Below are 16,012 nucleotides of genomic sequence, written 5' to 3' on the forward strand. Positions count from 1 at the left end.
CTGCAAAAAAGTGTCACACATCTGGTATCTCCGTACTCGGGAGAAGTTGGGGAATGTGTTTTGGGTGTCTTTTTACATATACCCATGCTGGGTGAGAGAAATATCTTGGCAAAAGACAACTTTTCCCATTTTTTTATACAAAGTTGGCATTTGACCAAGATATTTATCTCACCCAGCATGGGTATATGTAAAATGACACCCCAAAACACATTCCCCAACTTCTCCTGAGTACGGCGATACCAGATGTGTGACACTTTTTGCAGCCTAGATGCGCAAAGGGGCCCAAATTCCTTTTAGGAGGGCATTTTTAGACATTTGGATACCAGACTTCTTCTCACGCTTTGGGGCCCCTAGAATGCCAGGGCAGTATAAATACCCCACATGTGACCCCATTTTGGAAAGAAGACACCCCAAGGTATTCAATGAGGGGCATGGCGAGTTCATAGAAATTTTTTTTTTTTGGCACAAGTTAGCGGAAATTGATATTTTTTATTTTTTTCTCACAAAGTCTCCCGTTCCGCTAACTTGGGACAAAAATTTCAATCTTTCATGGACTCAATATGCCCCTCACGGAATACCTGGGGGTGTCTTCTTTCCGAAATGGGGTCACATGTGGGGTATTTATACTGCCCTGGCATTCTAGGGGCCCTAAAGCGTGAGAAGAAGTCTGGAATATAAATGTCTAAAAAATTTTACGCATTTGGATTCCGTGAGGGGTATGGTGAGTTCATGTGAGATTTAATTTTTTGTCACAAGTTAGTGGAATATGAGACTTTGTAAGAAAAAAAAATAATAATTCCGCTAACTTGGGCCAAAAAAATGTCTGAATGGAGCCTTACAGGGGGGTGATCAATGACAGGGGGGTGATCAATGACAGGGGGGTTGATCAATGACAGGGGGGTGATCAATGACAGGGGGGTGATCAATGACAGGGGGGGTGATCAATGACAGGGGGGGGTGATCAATGACAGGGGGGTGATCAGGGAGTCTATATGGGGGTGATAACCACAGTCATTTATCACGCCCGTGTAAGGCTTCATTCAGACGTCCGGATGCGTTTTGCGGATCCGATCCATCTATCAGTGGATCCGTAAAAATCATGCGGACGTCTGAATGGAGCTTTACAGGGGGGTGATCAATGACAGGGGGGTGATCAATGACAGGGGGGTAATCAATGACAGGGGGGGTAATCAATGACAGGGGGGGTGATCAGGGAGTCTATATGGGGTGATAACCACAGTCATTGATCACGCCCCTGTAAGGCTTCATTCAGACGTCCGGATGCGTTTTGCGGATCCGATCCATCTATCAGTGGATCCGTAAAAATCATGCGGACGTCTGAATGGAGCTTTACAGGGGGGTGATCAATGACAGGGGGGTGATCATGACAGGGGGGGTAATCAATGACAGGGGGGTGATCAGGGAGTCTATATGGGGTGATCACCACAGTCATTGATCATGCCCCTGTAAGGCTTCATTCAGACGTCCGGATGCGTTTTGCGGATCCGATCCATCTATCAGTGGATCCGTAAAAATCATGCGGACATCTGAATGGAGCTTTACAGGGGGGTGATCAGGGAGTCTATATGGGGTGATCACCACAGTCATTGATCATGCCCCTGTAAGGCTTCATTCAGACGTCCGGATGCGTTTTGCGGATCCGATCCATCTATCAGTGGATCGGATCCGTAAAAATCATGCGGACATCTGAATGGAGCTTTACAGGGGGTTGATCAATGACAGGGGGGGTAATCAATGACAGGGGGGTAATCAGGGAGTCTATATGGGGTGATCAGGGGTGATTAGGGGTGATCAGGGGCTAATAAGGGGTTAATAAGTGACGGGGGGGGGGGTGTAGTGTAGTGTAGTGGTGCTTGGTGGGACTTTACTGAGCTACCTGTGTCCTCTGGTGGTCGATCCAAACAAATGGGACCATCAGAGGACCAGGTAGCAGGTATATTAGACGCTGTTATCAAAACAGCGTCTAATATACCTGTTAGGGGTTAAAAAAATCACATCTCCAGCCTGCCAGCGAACGATCGCCGCTGGCAGGCTTGAGATCAACTCTCTTACCTTCCGTTCCTGTGAGCGCGCGCGCCTGTGTGCGCGCGTTCACAGGAAATCTCACGTCTCGCGAGAGGACGCGCCGGCGCGTCCAGGAGGAATGAATCAACCACCTCCAGGACGCGTCTGTGCGTACAGCGGTCCGGAGGTGGTTAAGACGCATAGAAATGGCCTCTGATTAAAATACATAATTTTTTGTGGGAATTTTTGACAATGATCCCCCTCTGGTATGTCACTGTCCATGTTGTGGGACTATTTGTGCACTTCTATTAAGTATTAGGTGGCTTCAAATATGATCTGAAGGTTTTTCAGGTTCATCTACCATTAAAGTCAATGGTGCCCTCCGCGAACACACGGTTTGCGAACATTTGATCGCGAACGCGCGTTCGTGAACCATCCCGGCAGATGTTTGTCTCTCACTAGACATGAATCCCAAATATAGCAATTAGTAATTATCTGGCAATGTAAATGTACTGCCGATTATCCGAATGAGCAAAAACGCTTGTTTATCGGGTAATTCGATCATACGGGGATTCTATCCTATAGGTCATCAATATCAGAACGGCGACACCCCCGTCGATCAGCTAGTTAAAGAGAAGGCTGCCCTCCGTGCAAGCGCTGCATTCCCTTCATTGTTTACCTGCTTGCTGTTGACATTGCAGCGGTGAGCAGGTGTAATTACAAGAAGCCACCCCATTCATTTCAATGGGACGGCTTGTTCTTATTGAATAGGAAGGAGCCATCCCATAGAAGTGAGAGGGACGGCTTGTAATCACACTGCTCACCATTGCGATGTCGAAGGCGAGCAGGTACAAAAATGAAGGGAAGGCAGCGCTCGTACGGAGTGCGGCCTTCTCTTCAAACAGCTGATCGGCATTGAGCAAACATGACTGTTTATGGCATTTTTAATAATTTTTGTATATATTGGCCAACCCGTTTACTTTTGTGAAAATAATTTTTGACACTGGATTAACTATTTCTTTTTTTTTCTTTGACAGTCTGTCTTGGCAGCTATTTGCATAGCCAATCTAAAAGGCATGTTCTGGCAAATTCGTGATGTGCCCAGACTTTGGAGAGAGAACAAGTGGGATTCGGTAAGCGTTATTTAGCTATAGACAGGCTGACTGAGCAGATAAGTATGGATTTTTCCACATGTACAGCTGGCTGGGTGCAAATGATGGCCTTTAAGATGGCCTGTCACCTCTCCTCTCCTGCACTTTTATTTCCCATGAAATAACATTTGGTTTTTCTAAGAACTCTTGTACGGTGCTGTTTCTTTGTTAGGGTCCATTCACACGTCTGTAACGTGTTTTGCGGATCCACGGATCAGCAAAACACGGACACCGGCAATGTGCGTTCCGCATTTTGCGGACCGCACATCGCCGGCACTAATAGAATATGCCTATTCTTGGCCGCAATTGCGGACAAGAATAGGACATGTTCTATTTTTTTCGGGAATGGAATTGCGGACCTGGAAGTGCGGCCCCATAGAAATTAATGGGTCCGCAATTCCGTTCCGCAAAATGCGGAACGAAATTGCAGACGTGTGAATGGGGCCTTATCCTCCTGGAAATTAATAAATTGACAACTCCGTTGGCATTACCAGACTGTGTAAGAACACACCATGTTGTCAAAGGGTATGTGTAGTGGTCAGTTTATTCATACATTTTCTGGAGTGTGCAATGACTATCAAATAAAGTAAATGGGAAATTAGGAAACAGCCCAGCCTGCCTGTGTAGCTGTTAACTGTTGACTAACCCCAGCAATCATATGATATGCCATAGAAATCTGTTAGGAAACCCCCTGTAAACTAAAGCGTCACAGACAGGATTTTGAACCCATAGAAATGAATAAGATCGCAGTGCGAGTTGCAAAAAATCTAGCAGTGTAGCCCTAGCCTTAAGTATCCCATAAATCAAGGCAAGCAGTATTAGCTACAATGCATTAATATGCTATTTTTTTTTACAGATTATTTGGGTAGTTACATGCATTGCAGCAATTCTACTCGGCCTGGATTTGGGTTTATTGGCTGGTCTGGTGTTTGGATTACTGACTGTTGTCCTACGTGTCCAGTTGTAAGTACATTGATTTATTAAAATTTAGAATTATTTTTTAGAACCATTGAATGGAATGGATCACCTATATAGTGTTGAGCGAACTTCTGTTTTAAGTTCGGCTTCCGGTTAGCGGAGAATCCCGATATGGATTCCGAATTCAGTTGTGGTCCGTGGTAGCGGAATCAATAATTGGCCATTATTGATTCCGCTACCACGGACCACAACGGAATTCGGAATCCATATCGGGATTCTCCGCTAACCGGAAGCCGAACTTTAGACGCCGAACTTAAAACAGAAGTTCGCTCAACACTAATCACCTATAATTTCTTTCTGCCTGTTAAAACCATGTTTATTTTCTGATTTTAGTTTTTTTTTAATTCTATTTCCTGAACGTGAATATGAGGTCTGCCATCTTGCCTGAGATATGCTTTACAGTAGCCACCATAGGACATAGACACAATGGACAGGAGGGTCCTCATTGACTTCTATGAGAGAGTTTTAAAGGCATGCTCTGTACCTGTGCAGATGTTAAGAGGGGGTAGATAATCTGTAATTTCATCCAACATCAAAAGGTGGATCATGTGTTATACAGGTGATATCTGCTATGACACATTCCCTTTAGATGGATGTAACCACAGCCATAGCAGCTTGTATGGGGCACAGAGGTTGAGGGACCCACTGAAGTTCTAGAACAGCGTTGCTCAGAGAAGCAGCTACACAGTTATACAGTTAAATAATACATTTTTCTGCCTGTAGCAGCCACTAAGTATAATACAGTAGTTGCTATATAAATCTCTATGCAGTGCACATCACCTAGTGGCGGCTAAAGGCAGCGAGAATTTGACTATTTACCTGTGTTAAGGGAATCAGTGAATTTGGAGCTCTGTAATAGAAAACTACGTTATAAAATTAATCAGAATTTAGGCACTTCTTACAGTAGATTACACAAATGAAATTATACCTATCATTTATCCTCTTAACTAGTTCAGAGAATACCACCAAACCCACACCCCCTTCATCTGTCCTCCACTCCTTTGTCATGGAACTACAAGGATTCTGTTAACCTAACAACCCCATAGATGAAGGTTTCTTTTCTTCATAAACACCACAGGGCATCCAAAGTCGACATTCACTTGGGTAAACCTTTGGCACAAAAGTAATACATAAACAATACCTGCATATCTGGGCACTAACTATACAGAAGGTCACCTCACCTAGGTACTTCAGATCAAACAGGGGGATCAAACTTTGCACAGCCACCACAGGTCATGCAATCTCCAAGTTCTGACCAGGAATGAGCTTTTGAGGCTTGTAATTATCCCCACAGTAATGGGCCCAGCAGCTACAGCTGGGTTAGTAAAAGGCTAGGGTAATACCTTGTACTGGAGTGTGGGAGGGAATGGCATGTAGGTTGGTAGTAGGACATGCCATGTGTGGGGAATATTAACCCCTTCTACCACGGGCCAGTTTTCACCTTCCTGCCCAGGCCATTTTTTGCAAATCTGACATGTGTCACTTTATGTGGTAATAACTTTAAAACGCTCTTACTTATACAGGCTATTCTGAGTTTGTTTTCTCATCACATATTGTACTTCATGACAGTGGAAAAATTTAGTAAAAAAATTTCATTTTTATTTATAAAAAAATAAATAAAAATTTACCCAAAATTTGGAAAAATTAGCAGATTTCAATTTCTCAACTTTTATAATAGATTAGTAATACCTCCAAAAATAGTAATTACTTTACATTCCCCATATGTCTACTTCATGTTTGGATCATTTTGAAAATGACATTTTATTTTTTTGGGACATTAGAAGGCTTAGAAGTTTAGAAGCAAATCTTAAAGTTTTTAAGAACATTTGCAAAACCCAGTTTTTTCAGGACCAGTTCAGTTATGAAGTCACTCTGGGGCTTACATATTGGAAACCATCCATAAATCACCCCATTTTAGAAACTACACCCCTCATGTATTCAAAACTGATTTTACAAACTTTGCTAACCTTTTAGGTGCCCCACGAGAATTAAAGGAAAATGGGAATGAAATGTCAAAATGTCACAATTTTTTAGCAGATTTTAAATTTTAATCAATTTTTTCTGCTACACATGAAGGGATAACAGCCAAACAAAACTCAAAATCTATTACCCTGAATCTGAAGTTTACAGAAACACCCCATGTTTGCTCAAAAACGGATGTATGGGCACACAGCAGGCTTCAGAGTGAAAAGAGCACCATATGACTTTTGGAGAGCAGATTTAGCTGGAATGGTAATTGGGAGCTATGACGCATATGAAGACACCCTGAGGTGGCCCTACAATGGAAACACCCAAAAAGTCCCCCCCATTCTGGAAACTACACCCCTCAAGGAATATTTCAAGGTGTGTAGTGAGCACTTTGACCCATCAGGCGATTCACAGAATTAGGAAACGCTTCGCTGTGAAAAAGAAAAATAACTTTTTTTTTTTCGGAAAAAATTGCTTTTTGATTTTTCACTTTCAAAAGGGGTAACAGAACAAAAAGCACCCCACATTTTGTTCCCCATTTCCCCCTGAATATGCCAACACCCCATATGTGCTCAAAAAATGATGTATAGGTGCATGGCAGGGTTCAAAAGGGAAGTAGTGCCATAGGGCTTTTGGAGGACAGATTTTGCAGGATTGGCTTTTGGGAGCTATATCGCATATAAAGACACCCTGAGGTACCCCTAGAGTGGAAACCCCCCAAAAAAGTGACCCCATTCTGGAAACTTCACCCGTCAAGGAATATTTCAAGATGTGTAGTGAGAACTTTTTCCTCAAAGGTGATTCATGGAATTGGCTGTGAAAATGAAAAATTCAATTTTTTTCCAGAAAAATTGACTTTAGGCCCAAATTTTGCACTTTCACAATGGGGAGCTTGAGAAAGTGTACCCCCAAATGTATTGCCCATTTTCTCCTGATTACAGCAATACCCCATTATGTGCATGTATACCACTATATGGGTGTACCACAGGGGTCAGAAGGAAAGGAGCACCAAATGGCTTTTGGAAGGCAGATTTCACAGGCGCCATCTTGCAATTGAACACACCCTGAGGTACTCCTAGAGTGGAACCCCCCAAAAAGTGACCACATTCTGGAAACTACACCCCTCAAGGAATATTTCAAGGTGTGTAGTGAGCACTTTGACCCATCGGGCGTTTCACAGATTTAGGAAACGCTAGGCTGTGAAAATGAAAAATAAAAAAAATTTCCAGAAAAAGTTGATTTACACCCACATTTTTCACTTTCACAAGGGTTAACAGGACAAAAAGCACCCCACATTTTGTTCCCCATTTCCCCCGAATACGCCAACACCCCATATGTGCTAAAAAATTGACGTATGGGCACACAGGAGGCTTCAGAGTGAAAGGAGCACCATATGACCTTAGGAGAGCGGATTTAGCTGGAATCGTAATTAGGAGCTGTGTCACATGTGAACACATCCTGAAGTGGCCCTACAGTGGAAACCCCCAAAAAGTGACCCCATTCCAGAAACTACACCCCTCAAGGAGTATTTCAAGGTGTGTAGTGAGCACTTTGACCCATCGGGCGTTTCACAGAATTAGGAAACGCTTTGCTGTGAAAATGAAAAAAAAAAATCCTGAAAAAGTTGCTTTACAGCCACATTTTTCACTTTCACAAGGGTTAACAGGACAAGATTCACCCCACATTTTGTTCCCCATTTCCCCCCGAATACGCCAACACCCCATATGTGCTCAAAAAATGATGTATGGGCGCATGGCAGGGCTTTAGAGTCAAACAGCTAACTATGGATTTAGCTGACCTAAATTTGCAGACATGGAGTTTAGGTGCCATGTCGCATTAAATAAATTCCTGAGGTCCCCAGAACTGAAAAACCCCAATAAGTGACCTTATTTCGGAAAAAGCACCCCCATATGAACATTTTAAGTGGTAGAAAGGGTACTTTTCAACAAACAGGTGTCTCACAGAAGACAGAAATACTTGAGAAAACATTCCAAATCACACATTTGTAAAAAATTAATAATTACTAGCAGACCCCAATTTTTTTTCCGCAAGCCGTTAAAGGAGATAATGCACACCAGGTTGTGTTCCCTATTTTCTCCCCATTCAGGAAACACCCCATATGTGCTTGTAGCTTGCTGTATGGGCGCACAGCAGGCAAACGGCAAAATATGAATTTTGCTGACAGGCCTGAATTGGCAGACATGGATTTTAAGTGCCATGTTGCATTAAATATATTCCTGAGGTCCCCAGACATGAAAAACCCGAAAAAGTGACCCCATTTTGGAAAGAGCATACCCGTACGAACATTTTAAGCAGTGGAAAGGGTACTTTAAAGCAAACAGGTGTCTCACAGAAGGCAGAGATACTAGAGAAAGGATTTCAAAGCACACATTTGTAAAAATGAAAAATTACTAGCAGACCTTAATTTTTCACTTTCACAAGGGGTTAAAGGAGAAAATGCACCCCAATATATGTTCCCCATTTTCTCCCCTTTTTGCAAAAACTCCATATGTGCTTTTAGCCTGCTGTAAGGGCGTACAGCAGGGCTCTAGAGGCAAGGTGCAAAATATGTTTTTTGCAGGCCTGAATAAAAGGACATGGATTTTAGCTGCCATGTCACATTAAATAAATTTTCTGAGGTCCCCAGAAATGAAAAATCCCAAGAAGTGACTCCCATTTCGGAAAGAGCACCCCCGTACGTACATTTTAAAGGGGTGGAAAGGGCTCTTTTGACCTAACAGTTGCCTCAAAGAAAAGAATATGTAGTGGTTGTTAGAAAGTGGATATGCAAGCGAGGTGGACTAAATCAGAGATATAAAGTGGAAATATTACAGGGAGCATAAAGGATAAAATAAAAAATCTATGAATAAGTGGTAGGTTCGGAAACAATCCTTTATGCAGAGGCCAGGTTTATCTGGACAGGTGTCGCACTGATAAGTGGTGTCTTTTCCTATTCCCCTTTTGTAACATACCCAAAATCTTTTTGGGGTCTTTCCCCTCTTCGCTGTTTGTGCGACTTCACCAGGGAAATGTTGTCCTGGTACAACACGGGAACCATGACCTCCTGAAGTACTCGGGCCCTCCCCTTCCTGACTTTGGAAAATTAGGGCCTTGATGACCACCTCTTGGAACTGAAGGAAAGTTCCTGTGTGGCCTGTAGATCTATGTAAAATGAATGCATTGTACAGTGCCATCTGTACAATGTATACAGCCAGCTTTTTGTACCACACCTTAGTTTTACGCATGGCACTGTAGGGCTTCAGAACTTGATCAGACAGATCAATCCCTCCTATGTGCCTGTAATCAAGGATGCAGTCTGGCTTGTTAACAGTGGTTGTGGTACCTCGCACTCGGGCAGTAGAACTGGTGTAAGTGTGAATGGTGGTCAGTACAAGGACATCCCTCTTGTCCTTGTACTTAACCGCCAGGATGTTCTCATGGCAGAGAGCCTTAGGCCCCTTTCACATGAGCGAGTTTTCCACGCAGGTGCAATGCGTGACGTGAACGCATTGCACCCACATTGAATCCTGACCCATTCATTTCAATGGGTCTGTGTACATGAGCGTTGTTTTTCAGCATGTTCTATATTCTGCGTTTTTCACGCAGCCCTGGCCCCATAGAAGTGAATGGGGCTGTGTGAAAAATGCATCGCATCCGCAAGCAAGTGCGGATGCAGTGCGTTTTTCACTCATGGTTGCTAAGAGATGTTGTTTGTAAACCTTAAGTTTTTTATCACGCGCGTGAAAAACGCATCAAAACGCATTGCACCCGCGCAGAAAAAACTGAACAACTGATCGCAATTGCAGACAAAACTGACTGAACTTGCTTGCAAAATGGTGCGAGTTTCACGGAACACACCCTGAACGCATCCGGACCTAATCCATCACGCTCGTGTGAAATAGGCCTTAGGCCTCTTTCAGACGGGCGTTGTGGGAAAATGTGCGGGTGCGTTACGGGAACACCCGTGATTTTTCAGCACGAGTGCAAAACAGTGTAATGCGTAATTCTTCACAGAAGTTCAGGCTTGGGATCAGTGTTCTGTAGATTGTATTATTTCCCCTTATAACATTGTTATAAGGGAAAATAATAGCATTCTGAATACAGAATGCATAGTAAAATAGTGCTGGAGGGGTTAAAAAAATAAATATATAATTTAACTCACCTTAGTCCACTTGATCGCATAGCCCGGCATCTCCTTCTGTCTTCATCTGATCTCTGTGCAGCAACAGGACCTTTGGTGACGTCATTCCGGTCATCACATGATCCATCACCATGGTAAACGATCATGTGACGTCCCCACAGGTCCTATTGCTGCACAGTGATCAGATGAAGACAGAAGGAGATGCCGGGCTACGCGATCAAGTGACTAAGGTGAGTTAAATTATTTTTTATTTTTTTTTAACCCCTCCAGCGATGTTTAACTATGCATTCTGTATTCAGAATGCTATTATTTTCCCTTATAACCATGTTATAAGGGGAAATAATAATGATCGGGTCTCCATCCCGATCGTCTCCTAGCAACCGTGCGTGAAAATCGCACCGCATCAGCACTTGCTTGCGGATGCTTGCGATTTTCACGCAACCCCATTCATTTCTATGGGGCCTGCGTTACGTAAAAAAAAACGCAGAAAGAGGAGCATGCTGCGATTTTCACGCAACGCACAAGTGATGCGTGAAAATCACCGCTCATGTGAACAGCCCCATAGAAATGAATGGGTCGGTATTCAGTGCGGGTGCAATGCGTTCACCTCCCGCATCGCATCCGCGCGGAATACTCGCCCCCTGTGAAAGGGGCCCTACTGTCGCCTTTTCAGAGTAGTTGCCCTACCAGGGTCTAGGGAGGCCTCTCTGATTTTTGCATACTGTGCCGCAAGCCACAGTACCTCTGGCTTTTAGGGACATGAATAGGGGTATGCTGGTATAATAGTTATCTACATAGAGGTGATAACCATTATCCAGCAGTGGGTGCAGTAAGTCCCACACGATCTTCCCCGTAACTCCTAGGAACCTGTAGATGTACCCGGAGGTACTCTCGCACAGCTTGTACATTTTAATTCCGTACCGTGCCCGCTTGCTGGCCAGGTACTCGCAGAATATAACCCTTCCTTTAAAATGTACAAGGGACTCATCTATGCTAATTTCTTTTTCTGGGGTGAACACCTCTGTAAAGTTGGAGTTGAGGTGCTCCAGGAGGGGTCTTATTTTGAATAGACGGTCAAATTGTGGGTCATTTTTTTTGGGGGGGGGCACTGTGTGTTATCATTATAATGTACTAGGAATTTCAAAATGGATTCAAATCTTGAGCGGAACATGGCCATATTGTAAATTAGAGTGTTGTACAAGACATCCAAACTCCAATATTGTCTCATTTCGTTTTTGTTTACTAGGCCCATATGTCAAAGAAAAAGATTATGAAAAAATCTATTTCTGTGAAGCCCGTGCAGTCAATCTGAATTCCAGAGTTTCCCACAAACTCTGAAATTTAGGGCTCATAATCTTCAGGCGGTGTGGTCCATAGGGGATCACTGGGGGGGGGCTACGTCATCTCTCCTGGGGCATCTCCTTGAGGGTCTCTCATCACCGGCAAACGATGATGATGAAGGAGTAGAGGAGTAGAGGAATGTGGCATCCTCTTTTCCCTCACTTGCAGACAAGACAAGGATGGTGTATGCCTCTTCAGCGGAGTACATTCTCTGGGATGGACGGGACATTTTTATTTTTATTGGTGTGTGTAAAATGAAAAGTGTCAGGGGGGTGTATGTAGTGATTTAACATGTGAGGGGGCTTGTAATGAATTTAAAATTAAATGTATGATAAAGAAAAAAAAAAGAGAAAGAAAGAATAAGATATAAATTTAGAAAAAAAAAGGCTCAAAACAAAAAGCACTGAAACCTGAGCAGGCGCTGTCAGTAATTGACAGTACTGACCGGCGCTCAGCAGGTGTAGGACCCACGCACGCAGACGGCACGTGTGTGTGGGTTCAAAAATCGAAACTAGTACTATATAAAATTGATATATATATATCGTGAGGCAGTGACATATAGCTGCTAGGGGAGATTCATGGCAGGAGTTTCTGTGTCTTTCCCATCAGTCATCAGGTCTGAGGCAGCACCAGGTGACACAATCAGTCTGGGATAAGAGCCCAGCCCAGACTGTCAGTCAAGGGAGAGAGTCTTGGTGCAACAGAGGTCTGCTGGAGGCTCTGGAAGAGTGGTCTCAGCCGGGCTGGCTGAGGAGCCACGGGGCTAGGTGCTAGCCTGAACTTTGGGGGACTCTGCGAGGTCTGAGAAACGATAGTCGCAAGGTCAGAGTTGGCAGGACTGCTAGACCCATGGGGATCTGAAGCTGCTGCAGATGAGCCAAAGATCACTACTGCTGTTCCAGATGTTGTTCTTCTTAAAGTAAAAAGCACTGATTTGTGGTGGTACCACAAGTCCCAGCCGACAAAAAGCAGCACAGTGGGGAATAAGTCCTCTCTGCAAGCAGTCACCAAGCTGAAATGGCTGCCTGCAGAGAGGAACCAACTATTCTTTCAGCTGCATAGCACTGCCATTGGCTGGAGCGTTGTTCCAGCCAATCACAGCGCTGGGAGGGGACATCAGTGTCTGATGTCCCCTCCCTGACCTAGGAGGTGACATGGGCTAATGTAATCAACCCCAATCACCTTTGTCCCAGCCACCAGCAGCACCACAGATTGGCTAATAGTAGTATAGCGCTACCACTGGCTGGGCAACGCAGGGGGGGGGGCGGAAAAAAACTCCTCATCGCCCTCAGTTAAGATGACTGCCTGCCAATTAGTGCAGCCATCTTAGTTAACCATGACGTACTATTACGTCAAGATGCGGGAACGCACTGGCTTCCATGAATAGTAATAGTACAAAATGCTAACAAAATGCCCCAGCAAACTATGCTTTGCTGAAACAACACAGCTTTCTGGATTATTTTTACCTCACCCATCTGAGCATTCCAGTACTTTACCACACAGTGTTACATAGGGTATTTAAACATGTGCTTTCTAAACCAGACAACTCTGTTAAAATGTGGCTACATGGTGTTATAGAAATGTTACAGCATGTGATGCCTGTCGTGCTTGCTTGTCCCATCTAATGCTGTGAGGTGTTGCAGTAACATAGTGAGGCTGGGTTCAGACCTGAGCGTATTTGATATGTGCGTTTAACGCGCGTTTTTATGCGCGTTTTTTGCAATAGTAAACGCGCGTTTGACGCGCGTTTGTGTGATTGACTGCAGTGTCCTATTGCCACAAACGCGCGTCAAAACGCCCCAAAGAAGCTCAAGAACTTGTTTGAGCGTAGGGCGTTTTTCAGCGCGTTCAAACGCGCTGTAAAACGCTCAAGTGAGAACCAGGGCCATAGGGAAGCATTGGTTTTCATGTGTTGAGCGTTTTACAGCGCGTTTGAACGCGCTGTAAAACGCTCAAGTGTGAACCCAGCCTAAGATAGTACATAAGGCCGAAAAAAGACACTTGTCCATCCAGTTCAGCCTGTTATCCTGCAAGTTGATCCAGAGGAAGGCAAAAAAAAACTGTGAGGTAGAAGCCAATTTTCCTCACTTTAGGGGAATAAAAAATTCCTTCCCGACTCCAATCAGGCAATCACAATATCTCCCTGGATCAACGACCCCTCTCTAGTAGCTATAGCCTGTAATATTATTACGCTCCAGAATACATCCAGGCCCCTCTTGAATTCCTTTATTGTACTCCCCATCAGTTATAATAAGGTTATTATAAATCATAAAGATATGCTAGAAAAACTAACCAACATATTGTATATCATATTTTATTTTCAGTCCTTCTTGCTGCTCTCTTGGGAATGTTGCAAATACTGATCTCTACAAAGATTTGAAAATTTACAAAATGTAGGTATTTCATATCACAGCATATCCATTTAAAAATACAAATCAGCTATAAAAATAACAAATCTATTGTATTTTACAGCTTGTTGAGCCAGATGGAGTGAAAATTGTCCGCTTCTCTAGTGGCATATTCTACGGCAATATGAAGGACTCAAGAACGGTATAAAAAAAATTGTAAGTAAAGCGACTGTCATTGTCCCAGTGCCTTAAGGTATTGTTTAGTGTATACAATTCCCTTTAGGCCTCATGCACACGACCGTATTTTTTTGCGGTCCGCAAAACGGGGGTTCCGTTTTTCCGTGATCCTTGGCGTTTTTTTGTCCGTGGGTCTTCCTTGATTTTTGGAGGATCCACTGGCCGTGCGGAGCAAACGGATCCGTCCTGAATTACAATGCAAGTCAATGGGGACGGATCCGTTTGACGTTGACACAATATGGTGCAATTTCAAACGGATCCGTCCCCCATTGACTTTCAATGTAAAGTCAGGAGTTAATATACCATCGGATCTGAGTTTTCTCCAATCCGATGGTATATTTTAACTTGAAGCGTCCCCATCACCATGGGAACGCCTCTATGTTAGAATATACCGTCGGATTTGAGTTACATCGTGAAACTCAAATCCGACAGTATATTCGAACACAGAGGCGTTCCCATGGTGATGGGGACGCTTCAGGTTAGAATATACTAAAAGAACTGTGTACATGACTGCCCCCTGCTGCCTGGCAGGTGCTGCCAGGCAGCAGGGGGCAGCCCCCCCCCTGTAGTTAACTCATTGGTGGCCAGTGTGGCCCCCCCCCCCCCTCCCTTCCCTGTAGTTAACTCATTGGTGGCCAGTGGGCCCCCCCTCCCCTGTAGTTAACTCATTGGTGGCCAGTGCGGCTGGCCCCCTCCCTCCCCTGTAGTTAACTCATTGGTGGCCAGTGGGCCCCCCCTCCCTCCCCTGTAGTTAACTCGTTGGTGGCCAGTGGGCCTTCTCCCCTCCCTCCCCCCTCCTAATAAAATCTCCCCCCTATCATTGGTGGCAGCGGAGAGTACCGATCGGAGTCCCAGTTTAATCGTTGGGGCTCGATCGGGTAACCATGGCAACCAGGACGCTACTGCAGTCACGGTTGCCATGGGTACTTAGCAATTTGTAGAACCATTATACTTACCTGCGAGCTGCGATGTTTGCGTCCGGCCGGGAGCTCCTCCTACTGGTAAGTGACATGACCTGTCACTTACCAGTAGGAGGAGCTCCCGGCCGGACGCAGAGATCGCAGCTCGCAGGCAAGTATAATGGTTCTACAAATTGCTAAGTAACCATGGCAACCGGGACAGCAGTAGCGTCCTGGTTGCCATGGTTACGATTGGAGCCCCAGCGATTAAACTGGGACTCCGATCGGTACTCTCCGCTGCCACCAATGATAGGGGGGGAGTTTTTAATTAGGAGGGGGAGGGAGGGGAGAGGGCCCACTGGCCACTAACGAGTTAACTACAGGGGAGGGGGGGGCCTGGCCGCACTGGCCACCAATGAGAAAACTACAGGGGAGGGAGGGGGGCCCACTGGCCACCAACGAGTTAACTACAGGGGAGGGGGGGGCCGGCCGCACTGGACATCCAATGTGTTAACTACAGGGGGGGGCCGCACTGGCCACCAATGAGTTAACTACAAGGAGGGAGGGGTGGGGGCCCACAGGCCACCAATGTGTTAACTACAGGGGGGGGTTACCCCCTTCTGCCTGGCAGCACCTGCCAGGCAGCAGGTGGCAGTCATGTACACAGTTCTTTTAGTATATCTAACCTGAAGGCGTCCCCATCACCCATGGGGACACCTCTGTGTTAGAATATACTGTCGGTCCTGAGTTTTCACGAAGTGAAAACTCAGCTATGAAAAAGCTTTTATGCAGACGATTCTTCGGATCCGTCTGTATAAAAAGTAACCTACGGCCACGGATCACAGACACGGATGCCAATCTTGTGTGCATCCGTGTTCTTTCACGGACCATTGACTTGAATGGGTCCGTGAACGTTGCCGTGAA

General features: G+C 44.9%; 1 pseudogene; it reads left to right on the forward strand.

Annotated features, from left to right (window-relative positions):
- LOC121005602 overlaps positions 1 to 16,012 on the forward strand; it is a 167,271-nt pseudogene that overhangs the window by 131,088 nt on the left and 20,171 nt on the right.

The sequence above is a fragment of the Bufo bufo genome, chromosome 6 (assembly GCF_905171765.1).
Source record: "Bufo bufo chromosome 6, aBufBuf1.1, whole genome shotgun sequence".
In the NCBI taxonomy this organism is placed as follows: Eukaryota; Metazoa; Chordata; class Amphibia; order Anura; family Bufonidae; genus Bufo; species Bufo bufo.